Source organism: Notamacropus eugenii, chromosome 2, assembly GCF_028372415.1.
Source record: "Notamacropus eugenii isolate mMacEug1 chromosome 2, mMacEug1.pri_v2, whole genome shotgun sequence".
In the NCBI taxonomy this organism is placed as follows: Eukaryota; Metazoa; Chordata; class Mammalia; order Diprotodontia; family Macropodidae; genus Notamacropus; species Notamacropus eugenii.
The window spans coordinates 500,382,048-500,402,444 of record NC_092873.1 but is presented as its reverse complement, the minus strand read 5'-3'; the positions used below and the strand labels follow the sequence as shown (position 1 = coordinate 500,402,444).

Here is a 20,397-nt window from a genome sequence, read left to right as displayed (position 1 = left end):
TATTAAAAAAAAATAATGGAGGCGCGTACCACCCTACCGGCGGCAGCCCTCCGTCTCCCTCTCTGCGTCCATCCTCTCAGACCCCGCGGGCCCCCAGGATGGGAGCGGCATAGGGGTGGGGAGCCTGAGCCCTGGCCCGAGCCAGAGTGGCCCCACGGAGGTGGGAAGCCCGCTGTGACCCCGCTGGCTCGGCGTGTTCTCGGTTCGTTCAGCATGTAGGAGGAAACCCAAAGTGCAGACAAGGAGCTATCATGGATGCACTAGTGGAAGGTGACATCTGTATTCAGAACCATGAAAAGACGCAGAGGAGAGATACCATCACTGCTATGTCAATCTATGCAGGAGATGAGTCCATGGCCTCCCACCTCACCCTTGTCACAGCATATGAGGACATCAAAAAGAGACTTAAGGACTCAGAGAAGGAGAATTCCCTCTTAAAGTATCAAGAATACGATTTCAGGGAGAAAACCTTGAAACCCGATTAGGTGAAGAAACAAGCTCAGTAGGACGAGAACAAGTAAACAAGGCTTATCATGCTTATCCGAGGGTCTGCCTAAATAGAGATAACTTGAAAAGCAAATTGGATAAAATGAATAAAGACAACTCTGAATCTTTGAAAGTATTCAATGAACAGCTACAGACTAAAGAAATCGAGCCCCTCCAGCCCTGGCCTGAGGTCGAGACTCAGCAAGTGATGAGGAATCTAAATAGACCTGCATCTAACTGGGAGGTAGAAAAGTTGAGCAATGACCTAAAACTCCATGGTTTGGAACAGGAGCTGGAACTGATGAGAAAGGAATGTACTAATCTTAGAACAGAACTGCAAAAATCTAAACACAAGGATCAATCTTGGGAAGACAATCTCAATAACACAGACTTCTAAAGGCCAGGCATTCCAAGTGATAACATGCAACATGCCTACTGGGAATTCAAGAGAGAAATGTCTAATTTACATCTCGTGACTCAAGTGCAAGCCGAACTACAAACCACTTTCATAATAGTCATGCTGTAACAGAGTAACAATATTTTCCTCCATCCTATACCACCCCTGGTTTATTGTATTCTCTCCTTTCACTCTCTTCCTTTTCAAAAGTGTTTGCTTCTGACTACTCATCTCCCCTAATCTGTCCTCCCTGCTGTCACTCCTCTCCCATTATCCCCTTCACTCTACTTTCCTATAGGGTAAAATACGAAACTGAGTGTGTATGTTATTCCCTCCTTAAGTCAGATCTGATGAGAGTAAGATTCACTCATTCCCTCTTACTTCACCCCTCTTCCCCTCCATTGTAAAACCTTTTTGTGCCTCTTTTATGAGATAATTTACTCCATTCTATCTCTCCCTTTCTCCTTCTCCCAATATTTTCCTGTCTCGCCCCTTAATTTAATTTTTTAGGTATCATCCCTTCATATTCAACTCACCCTGTGATCTTGGTGTATATACATGCGCACACATATATATGTATATATGCATGTGCATATATGTATGTATAAGTATGTATATGTGTATATATAAATGTGTATACACACAGAAATATATATCTATACATGCACACATACATATACACACCTACACACATAGATGCATATATACATACATATACATATATGTGCATGTGTGTGTATGTGTGTGTATATATATATATATATATATATATATATATATATATATATATATATACACATATATATATTCTCTCCAACCACCTTGAATGTAAACACTTCAGCTTTAATAAGTCCCTTATGATTTCTCTTTCTTGGAAAGTTTACCTTTTCATGCTTCTCTTGATTCTTGTATTTGAAAGTAAAATTTCTATTCAGCTCTGGTCTTTTCATCAAGAATGCTTGAAAGTCCTCTATTTCATTGAGTAACCATTTTACCCTCAATTTTTCTGGGTAGGTGATTCTTCGATTTATTCCTAGCTCCTTTGACCTCGATAATATCATATTCCAAGCCTTTGATCCCTTAATGTAGAAGCTGCTAGATCTTGTGGTATCCTGATTGTATACTCACAATCCTAAAATTGTTTCTTTCTGAATGCTTGTAATATTTTCTCCTTGAGCTGGGAACTCTGGAATTTGACTACAATATTCCTAGGAGTCCTTCTTTTGGGATCTCTTTCAAGAGGCGATCAGTAGATTCTTTCAATTTCCATTTTACCCTCTGGTTCTAGAATATCAGGACAGTTTTCCTTGATAATTTCTTGAAAGATGATGCCTAAGCTCCTTTTTGATCATGGCTTTCAGGTAGTCCCCAATAAGTTTTAAATTATCTCTCCTGGATCTATTTTCCATGTCAGTTGTTTTCAATGACATGTTTCACATTGTCTTCTATTTTTTATTCTTTTTTTTTTCTGTTTTATACTTTCTTGATTTCTCACAAAGTCATTAGCTTTCATTTGCTCCATTCTAATTTTTAAGGAATTATTTTCGTCAGTGAGCTTTTGAACCTCCTTTTCCATTTGGCCAGTTCTGCTTTTTAAGGCATTCTTCTCCTCATGGGCTCCTTTCCTGACCTGTTCTGATCTGTGAGTGACCACAAGCTCTCTTTTCTGCCTTGGAATGGTGAAGGGGACTTCCCTCTCCACTGCTACCACAAGCTTCACCACACTAGCTCTGCCCCTTGTCCTAGGATTGTCAGCCAGGACTGTGACCCAAATCCAGACATGGCAAAGCTAGAGAACCCTGCCTCAGTGCCAGCAAAGAGATTCATGTAATTGCCCTCTTATCAGTCACTTGATCCCCACACTGTCTGTGGGCTAGGAGCTCTGGAAGCAGGTGCTACTGCCCCTGATGACACCACCTTCTCTGCTGCCCTAGGGTTGGGACTGCCCTGTACCCTTCCTCCACTCAGGTCCAACAGAGTTTTTCCCCTGACTTTCAATGCTATCTTTGGTGCTTCTGGGCTGAAACTTCTGGAAACTTCCACAGATGCCTTTGATTTAGTCCCCTGAGAACTGCTCTGGTCCAGTCTATGCTGGTGTGGCCCCTGATGCACTGGGTTCTGCTCCCAACCCAGTGCTATAGACCCTTACTGCCAACCTTATACGCTGACTTGGGCCATTCTCCAATTGATCAATGGTCAAATTATATGAACAGGCAGTTTTTCAATGAAGAAATCAAAACTATATAGAGTCATATAATAAAGCTCTAAATCATTATTGACTAGAGAAATGCTAATTAAAACAATGTCAAGATATCTCATACCTATCAGACAGGCTCAAATAACAAAAGGGAAAATTGACAAATGTTGCAGGGGATGTGCAAAAACTGGAACACTAATACCTTTTTGATGCAACTGTGAACTGATCCAACAATCTGGAATTGTGCCCAAAGTGTTATAAAATTGTGCATACCCTTTTATCCAGCAATATGACAATTAGATAATTTCTCCAAGGTGATCAGGGAAAAAGGAAAAAAAATATATATTCTAAAACATTTATAGCAGCTCTCTTTGTGGTGGCAAAGAACTGGACATTGAGGTGATGTTTCTCAGTTGAGAGTGACTAAATAAGTCGTGGTATATGATTGTGATGGAATAAAACTGTTCTGTAAGACACGATGAGCAGAATGATTTTAGAAAATTCTAGAAAGACTTAAAGGAAATAATGAAAAATGAAATGAGCATGGAACATCATATATAATAACAACAATATTGTTCAAAGAACAACTAAGTTATTCTGAGTACTATAAATACTGTCAACTACAAGGGATCCACCAAGAAAGATGCTAAACAACTTCAGAGAAAGAACTGATAAATAGAGGTATGCATAGTATGATTTTATATGTGAATATGTATATATATATTTATACACACACATATATGCACATATGTGCATATATATATGTGGATATGCATACACATATATGTACACATATGTGGATGTATAGATATCTATATATACATAGACACACATATATCTCTGTCAAATGGTAACCTTTTCTACTGGGGTGGGAAGGAAGGGAAGAAGATAGTTTGGAATTTATAATGTAACAAAAAGATTAAATAAAAAAAAGAACAAGGAGCTGAAGCAAAAGAATAACCAATAACCCAGCAAGGATATAAAGATAAAAACCTATGTTTGACTGTTGACTCACAGCTAAGAGGAGGGAGAGTGGATAAGTACTTTTCTAAGACCCAAGGTAAAAAAGGTAATAGAAGTTGTCATTTAAATCATATCATTTCTTAAACATATATTTTTCTAGATATCTCTTATTTTGGTGTCACATTAACTTACCCATGTATCCTCCCCTCCCAAACAGCCATTTCAAAAAGGAATAAATGATAAAGCATTTTAAATGCGTACTATTCCAACTGCTAAATCATCACATATAAAGAATAAAAAAGAAGGCAATAAAAGCAATCCAACAAAACTTACCATCTTGAAAACATCTGACATTATATACAGTATTCCATACCCCTAGGACACCACCTCTGCAAAGAAATTGTGGCAGGGGAAGGGGTCTTTTTTTATCTCTTCTTTTGGTCAATTTTGTCATTATAATTTTGCAGAAATCTGTCAGTGAGTCAGTCTTGATTGCTTTGGTATTCTATTTATACCCTGTCTTCCTTCAAGTCACAAGTAAAATCTTGCCTTCTACAGGAAATCTTTCCCAATCCCTCTTAATCCTAATGCCTGCCCCTGTGTTAATTATGACCTGTTCATCCTGTTCAAAGGAGTGTCAAACACACACACACTCACACACACACACACACACACACACACACACACACACCTGCACACAGGCATGCAAAAGGCTTGATATAGAAATATAAGAAATTCAATAAAGAAGTAAGTAGGAAGGGGGCGGGATTAAGAGGAAAGATAACACTCCAAAGGAAACAGGCACAGGCAAAACATTTTTCCTCTTTCTGCTAATCTGGAAAATAAAGGGGTGATCTCTAAGGTCTTTCAGACAATAAACATTTATTAAGCACATGCTATGTGCCAGACATTATGCTAAGCAATGGGGAAACAAAAAAAGGCAAAGAACAAATATAGTCCCTGCCCCCAAAGACCTCACAGTCTAACAGGAAGACAACATGGAGACAACTATTTACAAACACATTATATATAGGAGCAATTGGAAAAGATTCTTGCAACCCTTAAATTCTGTAATTCTATGTGTGAAGACTCTAGTTAATAGAATAAGGGTCTTCTATTAATACACACAATTATTTTTTACATGTATTCAATTTAAGTTTCATCTAATCTAATCTAATCTAAATTTCATCTAATCTAGATTTTTTTAAAGTGAAGTAATGTAAATTTCTCGGATTTACAAATCGATGAATTATACTCAGTCTCATCCATCTCTCTGACCCCAAGTACCCTTTCTAAACAACAACAGCAGTAATGGTAATAATAGCTGGCATTGATATAGACCTTTGAGATTTCCAAAGTACTTTACATCCATTATCTCATTGCAAGAACCTGTATGATCGGTACCATTATTATTCCATTTTATAGATGAGGACACTGAAATTGACAGAAGTTAAGTGACTTCACCAAGCTAGTAAGTCTCTGGGTCACAATCCGGAATCAGATCTTCTTGATTCCATATCCAGCCTCATATCCACTATGCCCATCTAACTGCCTCTAAAAAATGGCAGCTATTGTTAGTAAAAACCAAATCTATGCTAAAGAAAGGTAGGGTTTATACTGTGCTGGCCCAAAGAGAAAAAAAAGAAAGAAGACGACAGTGGTCTGGGAGGCAGCTTTCCCTAAGTACTTTTATTGCACTTAATTTTTAAAATTTGAAATCCAAATATTTTTTATTTATGAGCCAATTTACCAAAATTACCGAATCACAGAATTTGAAGAGGTGGAAGGAACCTCAGCCACCCTCCTGGCCCACCTCCCCACATGAGGAGGCTCTATTCTAAAATATCCTTTACTAGCAGTCATCTAGCCTCAGCTTAGAGCCCCAGGAAAAGATCCCAGGAGGCTCCTCCCATGTGGATCCAACACTGATGGGCAGAAGACATTTCCTGAGTCCACCTTTAATTCCCCTTTCATGCAGCTTACTTACCCCCATTACTCTTGGTTTTTTTCTCTTCAAACAAACAGAACCAGTCCAATCCTCCTTCTACAAAACATCCCTTCAGTGACTTGAGTTCAGCTGCCATGTGCCTCCTCAAGTCTGCTCTTCTCCAAGCTAAACATCTCTGGATCTTTAACCCAGCCATTTAAATTAAGTATTCATATATGACTATTCAAAATTATTTGTGTAAAGGGATATTTTCACATAAAGCTAAATGCAGCATTAGTTTGAAGAATAAAAACTAATTTACTATTTGCTCCATTACCTCCACTTTAGTTTCTCTAGCTGTCTTTAAGACTCAGCTTAAGTCCCACCTTCTGCAAAGGACCTTTCCCAAACACCCCAGGTCTTTGCTGCTTCCTCTCTCAGCACAGTACATCATCTTCTCTGTAGGTCTATATTATACATATATATATGTATAGACACACATATACACACACATACACACACACACACACACCACACCAGAGAAGGTGCTGTGCTCTATTAGCAAAGCAGAATTGAAATAGCCCAAAAGAAACCAAAGATGCGCAAATTTAGAGAATCCACTCCAAATGTTCATATGGACTATTTGTGCCCAACCTGTGGTAGAGCATCCTGAGTTTGTACTGGTCTGATCAGCTACAGTTAGACACACTAAAACTTGACTCTAGCATAGATGTCATTTTGGTCCTCTTTGAGAATGGACAACAACTTATATGTATGTGTGTGTCTCTCTGTGTGTATAATATCTCCGTGTGTGTGTACATATATATTTATATATACATATATACACACACATGCATATATATATGTATGTATGTATATACATATATAAATATATAGATACATACACATACACACACCTTTATATCTACATGTGTGTAAACGTATCTATAATACACACATATGTAAATACTATGTAATAAATATATACGTATACTTTGGAACTACTTAATGATTTATACATCATCTCCCCCATTCTAATAAATACGCTCTTTGAGGTCCTATACGTTGTGGCAGAAAAACCCCAAAAACCAAGCACTGATTTCTGCCTTTCTTTGTACGCCCAACTCAGCGCACAGCCAGAATTTTATTGCTCCTTTTATTTAAGCTCTGGTCTAGAAATCAAAATATAATCATTAGCCACCATCTTCTTAACCAGGTGTTCTTTTTCCAAATCTGTCTTGCCCTTCTATGCCTTCATTCAGCTGGAAGCTTCATAGTTGCTATATTTCTTTTAAATAGTGGTCCAGAAATGAAAAGCCCATTCTCAGCTACCATCTTCTGAACCAGGCTTTCATTGCCTAAGATCATCTACTCCCCCAAGATGAGTGTGAGGAAAAAAATGAGAAAATATTTGTAAGGTAATTTGCAATGCTTAAAGTGTTACATAAATGTTTCTTACTCTTATTCTTATCGTTATTAAATCTTGCCCTGATTTGAATTAGAAGCAGTGAAGAAACACTACATGTGGCTCCAAGGTCTTTAATTTCTTGTGAAGACCTTTGTAATCTTTAATACTTTTTGGATTCCTTTTGGCAACATAATCTCTTACCTCAAGAATCACCAGAAAACAGAGCTACCTGTACATGGAATGACAAGGTCTACTGTCTTCAGTAACTGTTTTACCAATAACCTGCCTTCTCTATTGGTTTCTCAATAGCTAATCCTTTGAAAGAAGACTGGAGAAAGGGTCTGAGTAGACAATCTCTGTTACAGACCACAGGTGTGACCTTGGAGAAGTCATATAACTCTTTGGGGTCACATTATGTCCATCTGCGAAAAGGTGTTGGAGTAGAAGATCCCTAAGGTCCCTGACAGCTCTAAATCTACTGTCTTATGATCCCTAAGGTGTCTGCCTCTCTGATCTATCATCCAATGATTGCTTTGAAACCAAAACATCTCAGTATTTTAGAGATGAAGGAAGGCAACTCAGATCATACCAGAGTTTGCATCAGTCAGCATGATGCTATTGACTCTCAAATGGGATAAGTAAAAGAAGTGAAGAGAGCAAAGGATCCTGAGACAGAAATCAGACAAATTCATTCATCTCATCTCTCTTTTTTAAGCTGATTTCCAGAATAAAGAATACACAAATCCAGATAATTGTAATCAACCTTCCAAGGGCAGAAATAAATAAATTTTAGATGATCTTCTATTTTAGATAATCTCACACCTGTCCTCCAACAGTGGGAATCAGGGCAAGCCAACGTCACCTCAAAGATCCCCTTCTAATGCTCTTCGACATCCTTATTAGGCACTTCCTCTTTTTGTGTCCTCATTCAGCCACTTACACAAAGTGCTAGCTACTAGTTTCAGTTTCCCTTTTCTATTACTTCATCTCCATATTTTTTTCTGCTTCCCAGAATTCCTTGAATACCGGAAACCCTCAAAGTTCAATGATCAGAGAGTTTTAAGTTAGCAAACTGACTGAGAGATAGAGTCAAGGAATTAAGAGAAAAACAACAAAATCAAGTCATCAACACGGTGAAACATGGAAAACACAGAGACTGTGACGTAAAGAAGTGGTAAGAACCTTTCTGTATTTCCTTCTACAAACAGGCCCCTCAGAAATTGTAAAGCCTTTGTTCTCTCTGTTTTATAATTTGTGTTTGAAGTTTGAGTGGGGAGGTGGGAGGGCATGTCATTTTACTCAATACAGGCTATGCTTGGTCCTCAGTCACCTCAGAGATCAGCAAAGTCTAAGACCATTTGCTGTGTCCACTTTGATGTAGAGCACCATCCTAGGCACTGAGGTCAGGGGGAGAGGTAACTGTCTGGTATAGAATGCTTCTGGGAAGCTGAGCTATTTTAATATTGTCTGTGATACAAATTGCTAAAACTGTCCATATGTTGAAAATCTTAAGGTTTGAGGGAGGAGAAAAAAAAGACAGAGGAAAAGACCTGAACAGGAATCTAGAGCCCACTGACACTGAAAATCCTCCCTCCAGAATCTCATTCTGTACAGCCTGCTTTCCCATTTATTAGAATTAGATACTGTGGGACTGTGGGCTCTTTTAATGGCAATTTCCCTATCGTGACTTATTTACTCTCTACTCAGTCTGAAAACTGGAAACTTCTGAACCGAACTCAAGTCCAAGCTTTCAAGCACTCAAAATGCTAATGGACCAAGGCTAAGCACAGCACTGAAATAGGAAATACTTCATCAAAGTAGAAATTGCTGTGAATGGAAGGGCAAGAGGGCAAGCCTCGACCACAGCTCCAAATAAATGTGGTGTCTTTCTATTTGATGAACTTGTCCCCACAGAAAAGGAAAGAAACAGAGCACAGAAGGAGGAATGGCTTCTGTGGGAGGGCATCTCATTCTATCATGAGGCCAGGGTTTGAGCAATCAGAAGCCAGAAGAGCAAACAGTTTGTTGGATCCAGACTTTCCCCCCACCAGATATTTTCCCCTTTGGGAGATTATGAGGGGGAAATAGCTAGAGATGTTTGCTAGCTCCTAGTGGGTATGGCTGAGGGCAAGATCTGGATCTTAGCACCTAAACTGTACTACATCTGGAACTCCTGGTATGGGGAGTGCCTAAAGACTAGGTAAAGGCTGTCTACATGGCTGAGGGACCATAATTGGAAATTGTATTAATTTGGCTTTTTAAAAAGAGTTAAAGATCATTCACTTTTCTGTTTAATTGATTAATTGGTAAACTCTTGATGCATTACCTGGTAGAAGTCAAGTCAATAAGTAAGGGCTAGGTGCCAGGTACAAAGCAGTGTGTGTGTGTGTGTGTGTGTGTGTGTGTGTGTGTGTGTGTGTGTGTGTGTGTGTATGTGTGTGTGTTCATCCTTCATTGCTGAAGAAGACCATGCCATCAGAGAAATAATACATGACTTGCACTTGACTTTGTTTTTGAGTGAGAGAGGGTTGTGCTGGTCACCAGCCTCACTTCTCCTCTAGAGCCATCTGAATCCAGTGACCAGATATTCATCAGGATGACTGGAGATGACCCAGGATGAGTCAATTGGGGTTAAGTGATTTGCCCAAGGTCACACATCTAGTGAGTGTCAAGTGTCTGAGGTGAGATTTGAACTCAGGTCCTCTTGACCCCTGCACTGGTGCTCTATCCTCTGAACCACCTAGCTGCCCTGGTACAAAGCAGTAAAAAATAAGTAAAGCATCCCCCCCCCCCAAAAAAAGGCCCAACTCTTCAGGAGTAAACAATTTAATGGGAGAGACAATATCCAAACGGCAATGTAGAAAGAGATATAGACAGGATAAATTAAGAGACAAATGTAAATTGTATTTCAAATTGGAAAGGTGATCTCTGTTCCAAGAAAAGTATTCCTCCTAACAAAAGCCCCATGCTTTCTTTCTTTCTTTTTCAACCCTAACTCCTCACATCAATCAGTAATTCACCTTCCAGACAAAACAGCTGCCTGAACAGGGCACCAACCATTTAGCTCCCCCATACCTACCCCAAATAAACTCCCAGGTTGAAAGGAAATCATGATGAAGATAACCAATGAAAAACGACAGCAGATGACTTCAGCCTCAGAACTGCAAAATTAGGCAGAAAGCAACAAGTGACTGTAGCAGTGCCAACCACAGCACTCAGGGACAGCCCAGGCACCCAAGGCTCCAATGTGTGTAGCATCCTGTTCAGAGACACCAGAAAGGGCCCTGAAGACCCTGCATCCTGAACCTTAAAGATCCATGGTCAGGGGAGTGAGGGTGAGGCCCAGGAGAGGAATTTCAGCACAAGAACCCAGGGATTCAAGGTGAGACCAAGTCAAACAGCTCAGCCTTTTAAAATGGAAGGGTAAGAGAAGGGAATAAGTATTTATATAGCTCCTACTATGTGTCAGGGATCATGCTAGTGCTTTTTAGAAACATAATTTCACTTGATTCTTAGGACAACCCTGCAAGGTTGATGCTAATAGTAACCATATTTTATAGCTGAAGAAACTGAAGCAAAAAATAAGGTTTTTGTCTTGCTTCGAGGCACACAGGTAGCAAGTGTCTAAGGCCAGCTTTAAACTAGGCCTTCTGACATCAGGTTCTCCCAGGGCTCTGCCTACGGTACTGTACTGTACTATAGCTTCCTCAAACACTTGGGCTGGTGGAAGGGAAGGGAAGCCTGGCCCTGGCACAAATTCCTTATTCAGGGACAAAAGCTGGAGAGATAAGATAAAAATCAACGAAAACTTCTAGAAGTATAAAAAAATTATTGAAAATCTAAAAAACCACAAGAAGGAGTTAATAATTCCATAAGAAATGCAAGTATGTACTCACTCAAAGGAAAAAATGGATTTTATAAACCTTATTCTGAAAAAGAGTTCACAGGCTCTACTAGACTTCCAGAGGCTCATGAGATATAAAAGCCACAGAAGTCCTAAATTGGGTGATCCCTAAGGCCCATTCCAGCACAAAATGTAGGATCCTATGGTACTACGAGGTCATGATTAGAATCTGGAAAATGAAGGATTACAAGAACAAAGGTATGAAACTGAAAGCTTGCATCTAAAATACAAGGAGAAGTTTGTTTTTTTTTTTTTAATGGAGTTGGATCATTTATAGAAACTATAATAAGAAAACAGTCCATCACATACTGTTTGAGTTTCTGACTCCTTAAATGTGCAACTCCTTGCTTACATGTTCTAGCAGTCTTTGTGGAACTAGTCAATAGAATCCAGGGATATCATGCAGTGATTTACACCAAATTCACTATCCAGGTCTCATCGCCCATACAGATTGGTTGGTTCATTGGTTGGTTGTTGTCCTTCGTTCTCGAAGGGGACAAAATGACATCACCATGATAAAGTAAAGTTTCAGTGTGCTTAATTGTGGCTGATCAGACACACATGAGCTCAGAATGCTCTACCATAGATTGGGTACATGAAGTCCATGCTAACATTTGGGGTGGTTACTCCAAATTTGCTTATTCTACATTTCCTTTGTGCTGTTTCAATTCTGCTTTGCTCATAGAGTGCAGCACCTTTTCTGATGTGGGCACGCCATGGTGAGCAGTTCTGTGCCAGTTTCTCCCATGTTGCACAATCAAATCCAAAGTTCTTGAGAGAGGCTTTGAGGGTGTCCTTGTATCAGTTCTTCTGGCCACCATGTGATCACCTGCCCCATGTGAATTCTTCATAAAATAGTCTTTTGGCAAGTGTATATTTTGCATTTGAACAACGTGACCAACCCATTGGAGTTGAGCTCTCTGAAGCATAGTTTGAATGCTTGGCAGTTTAGTTTGAGTAAGGACCTCAGTGTCTGATACCTTATCCTGCCAGGTGATCCTCAGAATCTTTCTAAGACAGTTCTAATGGAAACAATTCAGTTTCCTGGCCTGGTGCTGGCAGATTGTCCATGTTTCACAGGTATACAACAATTAGCTCAGTACAATGGCTATGTAGACCTTCAGTTTGGTAGTCAGTCTAATATGTCTTCTCTCCTAAACTTTTCTTTGGAGCCTCCCAAACACTGAACTAGCTCTGGCAATGTGTGTGATAACCTCATTGTCAATGTGTACATCCCTGGAAAGTACACTACCAAGGTAAGTGAACTTATCCACAGCATTTAAAAGTTCTCCATTTGTTGGAACCAATGGTTCCACATATGGATGGTGTGGTGGTGACAGATGGAGTACCTGTGTTTTCTTAGTGTTCATTATTAGGCCAAAATTAGCACAGGCAGCAGAGAAGTGATCCATACTTTGTTTCATCTCAGCTTCAGAGGCTGCATTGAGGGCACAATCATCTACAAGCAGAAAATCAAGCACCAACACTCCCTCCACTTTGGTCTTGGCTTGTAGCCTTTTTCAAATTGAAGAACTTACCCTTAGTATGGTAGTTCACCTTGATGCCGTGTTCGTTCTCATTGAAAGCACTTGACAACATGGTTGAAACATTACACGAAAAGCATGGGAACAAGCACACAGCCCTGTTTCACTCCATTGGGGACTGGAAAGGCACAAGAGCATGGGCCACTATCCAGAATCCAGGCAAACATGCCTTCGTGAAACTGACATACAATACTGATGAACTTCTCCGGGCAGCCAAATTTTGATATAATTTTCCATAAGCCCTCATAACCAACAGTGTCAAAGGCCTTGGTCAGATCTATGAATGTTATATGCAGACCTCTGTTCTGCTCCTGGCATTTCACCTGTTGTTGGGCAGCAACCACTATATCAACTGTTCCTCAGGCTTTTCTGAAGCCACACTGGCTCTTAGGTATATGACCATCTTCCAGGTGAAGATTCAGTCTACTAAGGAGGACTCTAGCAAGAACCGTGCCAGCAATGACTAAGAGAGAGAGCCCCCCTGTGATTATCTCAGGACAATCTATTCCCTTTACTCTTATAGAGATGTACAATGCAGGCATCTTTGAACTTCTGGGGGATAATGTCATCTTGCCATATAACCTGGAAAATTTCAGTCAGCTTTTATATGAGCAATGGTCTCCCTACCTTGTAAATCTCAGCTGGAATAGAATTGGCACCAGGTACTTTGCCACATGAAAGGAGCCTAATGGCCCTCAAAACCTCTTCTTCAGTTGGAAGTGTAGCTATGGAGGGACTGACTTCCACCTGAGGTATATGGTCAATGGCCTGAGCATTGATTGCTGATGGTCTGTTGAAAATACTATGGAAGTGTTCAGCCCATCTCTCTAGGATTATGTCCTTATCACTAATCAATATTGAGAAAATTATGGAAGTGTTTAGCCCGTCTTTCTAGGATCATGTCCTTATCAATAATCAGTGTGGCTCCAGATATAAAAGACTGGAAGAAACCTAAACAGGTGAGGGTGGTGTCTTTACCTAAGGATAGTCCATCAGTCACAGAACTCTGAGCCTACTGATTCCTGTAAAACTGATCAGGTCAAAGAGCTGTAACAAGTATGTAGAGTATAAATAAACCCTGGTATCCTGTGCCCATTAAACAGAATCTCCTCTTCTCAATTAGAGACTGAATTCCTTGAGGGCAGGAACTGGTTCTTTTTTTTTTCCTCCTCCCCAGCAATGGTTTATCCCTAGGAGGGGCTTTCAGAGTTGAAGCAAATGGAAGGGTAAAGTAGTAGATGTCAAACTTGTGTACTTGGTGCCTGTGCAAATGAATCCCACCCTCACATCTGCTTCCTTAGTAGGGACTCCATGAAACTTTGTTCAGCCAATCAACCTGGAATCAAAAGGATGATGCATATAAAAGAACTTGCCAACCTGAAAACTATTACAATTTGTTACCAGAGTTCAAAGTCATTTACAGTCATTCACAACTTAGCTCAAACTACCATTCTAGCCCTATGGCACATCAATTTGACCTGACCACACAGGTTTTCTTGCTCATCCTTACAGACAACAGTCACATTTCCCATCTCTGAATCCTTGTACAGGCTGAATCCAATGCCTAGCATACAGTCTTTGCTCCTCTAAGAGTCATTTAAGCTCCGATATCATCATCTACGTGATTCCTTTCTTGATCGCTCCAGCTGCTGGTATCTCATTTTCAAATTTACCTTGTGTTTATTTTGTATATATCCTGTATGTACTTGTACATGTATTTGTTGCTTTCACTAGAGAATGTAAGCTTCTTAAGGGAAGGACTATTTTCTCTTTTTAACTCCAATGACTAGCATAGTGCCTGGCACATAGGAGATCCTTAATAAAGACTGATAGATTCACATAGAGAAAAGTTAGAAGAGAGAAAAGAGCTCTGGAGTCAGAAGACCTGAGGTCAGATCCCACCTCTGACATCTACTATTTGTGTGCAACTCTTTAGGCAAGTCCTTTAACTTTTCTGTGCCTCAGTTTCCTTATCTGTACAGTGGGAAGGTTGAGTAGATGGTCTCTCAAGCTCTAGATTATAGTCCTACTACCCAAAGACACAAGATTCTTTGAGAAGCCTCACAGGAGCCACATTTTCTTAGTCAGTCAACAAGCACTGATTAAGCACCCACTATGCGCTAAGCACCATGCTAAGTGCTGGGGAAAAAACAAGTCCCTGCCCTCAAGGAATTCACAATTTAATGAGGAAAACAAAATGTAAATAACTATGTCCAATCAAGTTACATACAGGACAATTTGGAGATAATCAGCAGAGAGAAGGTACTTTCCTAGCATTAAGGGAGACTGCAGGAAAGGCGTCCTGGAGAAAGGGAAATTTTAAGTGAGACTTGAAGGAAACCAGGGAAGCCAAGAGGCCTAGAATGGGAGGGGGAGAGTTTCAGACATGGGAGACAAAAGGAAAATGGAAGAAGGCCCCAGGATAGATAGAGTCCTGGGAGACATCCATGCTTGGGAAGTATGGCATGGATGATGATCTAGGAAAGGGGACTGAGAAGTCAGGCAGGTAGGAGGAGGAAGCAGAAAAAGCACTTTGAAGAAAACTGAATGAAAAAGACACTGACCAAAAGAGGGAAGAGTTGTATCAGTCAGTAGCCACTGCTGGGATGAGTTCTCCAGGTGTTAAGCCTCCATGAGCTTTCAGGCTTGGTCACACACAGAAAACTACCCTGAGGTATCTCCCCAGCAAAGCTGCCAAGGGGCCATTCAGCATCACCAATTTGCATTAATTTCAAAAGAAAGATAAAAAGTAGTGATTTTATCATGGGAATATACTACTGACCTAGACAGAAAGAGAAACTAGATGTGAAGTTTGGAAAATAACTTACTAATCAGGCAGGGAAACTCAGCATAGTGATAATGGGAGATTTCAGTTGTCCAGACAGAGAGAGATCTCTCTTCCCCAAAAACTAGCTCACAACTTTGTGACTTAACCTTACTCATAATTTCAGCTGTCAAGTCGAGGAATCACCAACCAACATGGGAGAATTTTATTCTGGAACTGATTCTCAATAACAAGGAAGAACTGATTTCTGGGGTGGAAATGATGAGAACCCTGGGAGGAAGTGACATTTCCTTCTGAGAGAATGATAGAGGAGAGAAAATATAGGCATGCTGCACCCTAGATTTTAAAAAGCACATTTCAAAGGATTCAGAGGAAAGATACATAGAATCCTATGAACTAAAATGTTATAGGAACAGGTGATCATTTGTTTAGCATGATATAGTGGGGATGCTTTTGGGGTATGGGTTGGATTTCTAGCTTTCAAAATTTGTACTGTTGTGGCTCTGTAATACAGAACTACAGGAATTTTGAATGAGGCAATGACATGGCTAGACTTGCATTTTAGGAAAACCTCTTTGTCAGGTTTAAAGAGAATGATTTGGAAGAAGGGACTTCAGACAGAGAAATGAATTAGGAAACTATTGCAATATTCCAAACAAGAGATGATGAGGGTCTGAACTAGGATGGTTGTTATGTGACTTGACAGAAGGGGAGATATACATACATACATATATACATACATAAATACATATATTATATATACCTACATATACACATATGAGAAATATTGTGGAGATAGAAATCTCAAGGTTTGGCAACTGAGTGGAACATGTGAATAAAACAAGAATGAGGACTCCTTGAAATATTGAAGTATCATAACTTCAGGTAGCATATATAAGTTCCAATAATTAGAAAGCTGGAAGCAGACTAGCTAGGGGTCTCCCAGTGCCATGCAGGAAGGAGCACAAGAATCCCAAAGAAGTATCACAGTTTGTGAATATATCCCCTTAAAGGTAGGTGGAGTATGGTACTACCAAGAAAACACTGCATTTTAGAGTCAGAGGATGTGAGTTCAAATCCCACCTTTGTTACTAATGACCTCTCTGACTTGGGGCAAAGAGCTAAACCTCTATGAGTCTCAGCTTCCTCTTCATTGAACAAGCAGATGACTAAGGTCCCTCCCAGTTCTAAATCTAAGATCCTGAGCAGAAGAGGCTCTAGAATTGGAGACCTGGGTGTGAAACCAATCTCTTCTATGTCTTGGCTGTGTGACTTGGGGCAGTCACTTAAACTTTCTGTGATACAGTGAAGTAGAAGGCTTTCTCCAAACCAGGGGACTACGGCATCTTTCTTCAGAAGGAGGAAGAGCTCATATATAAGTACAGCAGCCCAAGAAGGGGATGCAGGTAATCTTCCCTTTGGGCACAGGTTCAGGGTTGCATATTAATGGGAACCAGGAAACTTTAAGGGTCTTTTCCAAGCCTCAAGGTGAATAATTAATAGTATTATCAGCTGGAGTGACCCACAGGGAAACTCTGCTCAGATGAATGAACAAGTCTTGGCTTTACCCTCACATCACTATTTCCTGTGTTCAATTCACTGTCTCCCTATCTTCCAGGCAGAAAAGACTGTGGAAGAACACTTGAAGTCAAAGGAAACTGTAGCTGATGCAGTTAAATAGACAGACAAAACACTAACTTCCAAAGAAAAAGTGATGGAAGGTGAAAAATACATGAAAGAGACTCTAACCTGAGGAGTGCTGAGAATTGTGCCCTCTGCCTTCAGAAATGTTATTTAAGATGACTTGATGTCCTTGAGAGCATTTGAATTCAACAAAGACTTCTTTTGTGCTTTCTAAATATTTCTCTCTCTAAACAAATACTATTTACCCTAGTAAAGAGATCTAATATATTTGTTCTTTGAAATCAAGTCAATAGTAAACAGGTGAGTTGTGTTGGTCATGCATTTTTGAAGAGGACCATGACATCAGGGACATGATGACATGACATGCAATTGACTTTGATTTGAATGAGGGAGAGTGTGCAAGGTCACCAGCCTCACTTTCTCCTCCTCAGCCATCTGGATCCAGTGACCAGATATTCATCAGGATGACTGGAGATGGCCCAGGATGCAATGGGAGACCCTTGCCCTTTTAGGCTAAGGTCTTTTCAGGTACTCAGACTGAGCTAATGCCCCTTTAGGGAATAGGACTTGCCTCTTTAAGAACTGAGTTAAGGGTTGGCCCCTTTACATAAGAAGAAAACAAAACAAAAAAATTAAAATCAAGCTGGGAGGAGAAGAGCCTCAGGGTTGCTGTTCCAAAGAGAAACAGTTAACACTGACATTCATTCTAAATTCACTCAAAGACAGGAGGGCCCAAAATACAGCTATTAAGTGGAGCTTGACCAGGGACCCACTGTGGTGGAATGTATGAGCTTCAGAGTGAACTAGGAAAGAAGGAAGGTGAGGGAAAGGTTGGAGAAGTGATCAGCCTAGTACCTCTAGTTATTGTCTTTGTTCATTCATTTTAGTCATGTCCCTTCTTTGTGACCCCAGTTGGAGTTTTCATAGCAAAGATATTAGAGTGATTTTCCATTTCCTTCTCCAACTCTTTCTACAGATGAGGAAACTGAGACAAATAGAATTAAGCAACTTGCCCATGGTCACACAGCTAGTGAGCATCTGGAGCCAAATATGAACTCAGATCTTCCTGATTCCAGGCCTGGCTCTCAATCCACTGCACCACCCAGATGCCCTTTCTACCTCTAGCTAAATTTCTATAATTCTTTTTCCTTCTCAGAGCAAGAGAGGAATGTACAAGCTGCAGCAGCTGCTGCAGGAGAGTTGGGAATACAGCGAAGAAGACAGGAACAGATAATGTTGGCAAATGAAAGGAGACATCAAGAGCAACTAAGGCAAATGGCTGCAAATATGGAAGCCCACAGGAGGCAATTGTTGGCAGAGGAAGAGAGAGAGCAGGCTAGGAGACTACAGGTATTACACTGTCCCAGTTCAACATATGTCCTCTTCCCCATTCCCCTTAATTACTTATATCACTGGAGATCATACAGTTACAATCCTTGAATGGTGAAAATTTTTGGTTCTAAAGGAAGACCAGTATATTCCAGGACAACATTTCCTCTCTCTTTTTATTAGTCTATTTTGTAAACATTTATTACATGCCTACTCTGTACAGTCATTACGTCAGCCTCTGAAGATAAGCGGGAAAAGACATAAAAGAAAAGTGTGAGGAAGAAAAGGACAGAAGAAGAGAAGGAAGTAGGGAAGGAAGAAAGGAAGGAAGAAAAAAAGCACGGGAAGGAGGAACAGGGAGGGAAAGAGGAATTAAGGAAGGAGGAAGGGAAAGAGGAAGAAAGGGAAAAAGTCAAGAAGGAAGGGAGAAAAAAAGAGGAAAGGGAAGAAAGAAGGGAGGGAAGAAAGGATGAGAGGGAAGGATAAAGGGAGGGAGGAAGAGAAGAAAGAAAGAAGGGAGGGATGGAGGGAAGAAGGAGTGAGAGAGGAAGGGAAGGAGAGAGAAAAGGGAAGGAGAGAGGAAAGGGAAGGGAAAATTCAAAATATTCAAAGAGTTATTGAATATTTCTGAACTTTTAGGGTACCACTTCTTGAACAATTAGTTATAATGCCTTGTATTCTAAGTTTTCTTTATATGTGTTCATGTTGTATCTCTAACTTGATTGTAAACTCCCCCAAGGTAAGGATCAGATTTTATATTTCTTGGTATTCTCCTCAAAACTTAGCAAAGTACTGTGTATGTTCATATATTCACAAATGAAAGTTGGTAAACAGACAGAACTTAAGGCTAGCAATCACTAAAAAACCAAATAGAACGTGACCTCTCTGAAGGCAGGGACTTTTCCTGTTTTTGCCTTTGTATGCCATCACCTAGAACCTAGTGGTAGTACTTCTTTGTGTTAAATTGTATTGCCAAACCTAAGAGAGGGGCCCCTCTGATTTCACCTGCACTTTGTCTGTTGGATGCCTTTCTGTTCTTATTTCTCTGCAGGAACAAGCACAATTATATGAGTATCAACAAAGGAGGATGATGGCTTCTCAGCACCTGCTTCAGGAACAGGGGGCTTATGCTCATAAAACAAAAAGTGGCTGTCTTATATCGTGAAGATAAGAGTTTCACCATGCCACTATATACAGCTAAATGAGAAATGCTTTTCCTTTGGACAAAGCACAAGAGACTCAGCTACTGAAACAGTAAGAGAATTATGCAATAATTACATAATTATACAATTATACAAACGTATCTCAGAAAGCATCTGTCAAACCCTGGCCCAAAGGATGTGTCTTCTTTGGACAATATCCATGAAAAGTAAGTGGTCGTTGATCCTCAGCTCAAAGCCCCGCAAGGATGGATAGTTCACTCTCTTTGTAGTCCAGGTATCCCATTCCATTTTTGGTCAGCCCTCTGTTCAGGGATCTTTCCTTAGCAGGAACAGGAGACTTCCCTGCAAATGTCTTGTAACTCTACTCCCTGTGAATGACCTCACCTTGTCTAATCCTTCCTTCCTCGTGACAACCTTTCATCTATTTGATGGCAAATATCATGAAACTAACTGGAAAAGAAGAGAAGAAGAAAGAGGAAGAAAGGAACATTTGGTGGGTTAAAGCACAGCCAGCAAGATGTTTGCTGCTGCCACTCTTTCCCATGAAGGGTCTCTTTAGTTCTTTTTTCATTATGCTTATAGGAAACTGTGCAAGTGCTGTCCTCCCTCAGTCAATAAATGTCAATAAATCAATAAATGTCAATTAATCA

The 20,397-nt window shown here is 40.1% G+C and overlaps 1 long non-coding RNA gene and 1 pseudogene across 1 annotated transcript; both read left to right on the top strand.

Annotated features, from left to right (window-relative positions):
* The first annotated feature begins 251 nt into the window (after positions 1–251).
* LOC140523224 (5-azacytidine-induced protein 2 pseudogene) lies at positions 252–1,012 on the top strand (annotated as a pseudogene).
* A 7,341-nt stretch (positions 1,013–8,353) lies between these two features.
* LOC140529961 (uncharacterized) lies at positions 8,354–20,397 on the top strand. Its single transcript, XR_011975746.1, has 3 exons — positions 8,354–8,552; positions 18,412–18,605; positions 19,636–20,397. It is a non-coding gene; the product is annotated as an uncharacterized lncRNA (long non-coding RNA).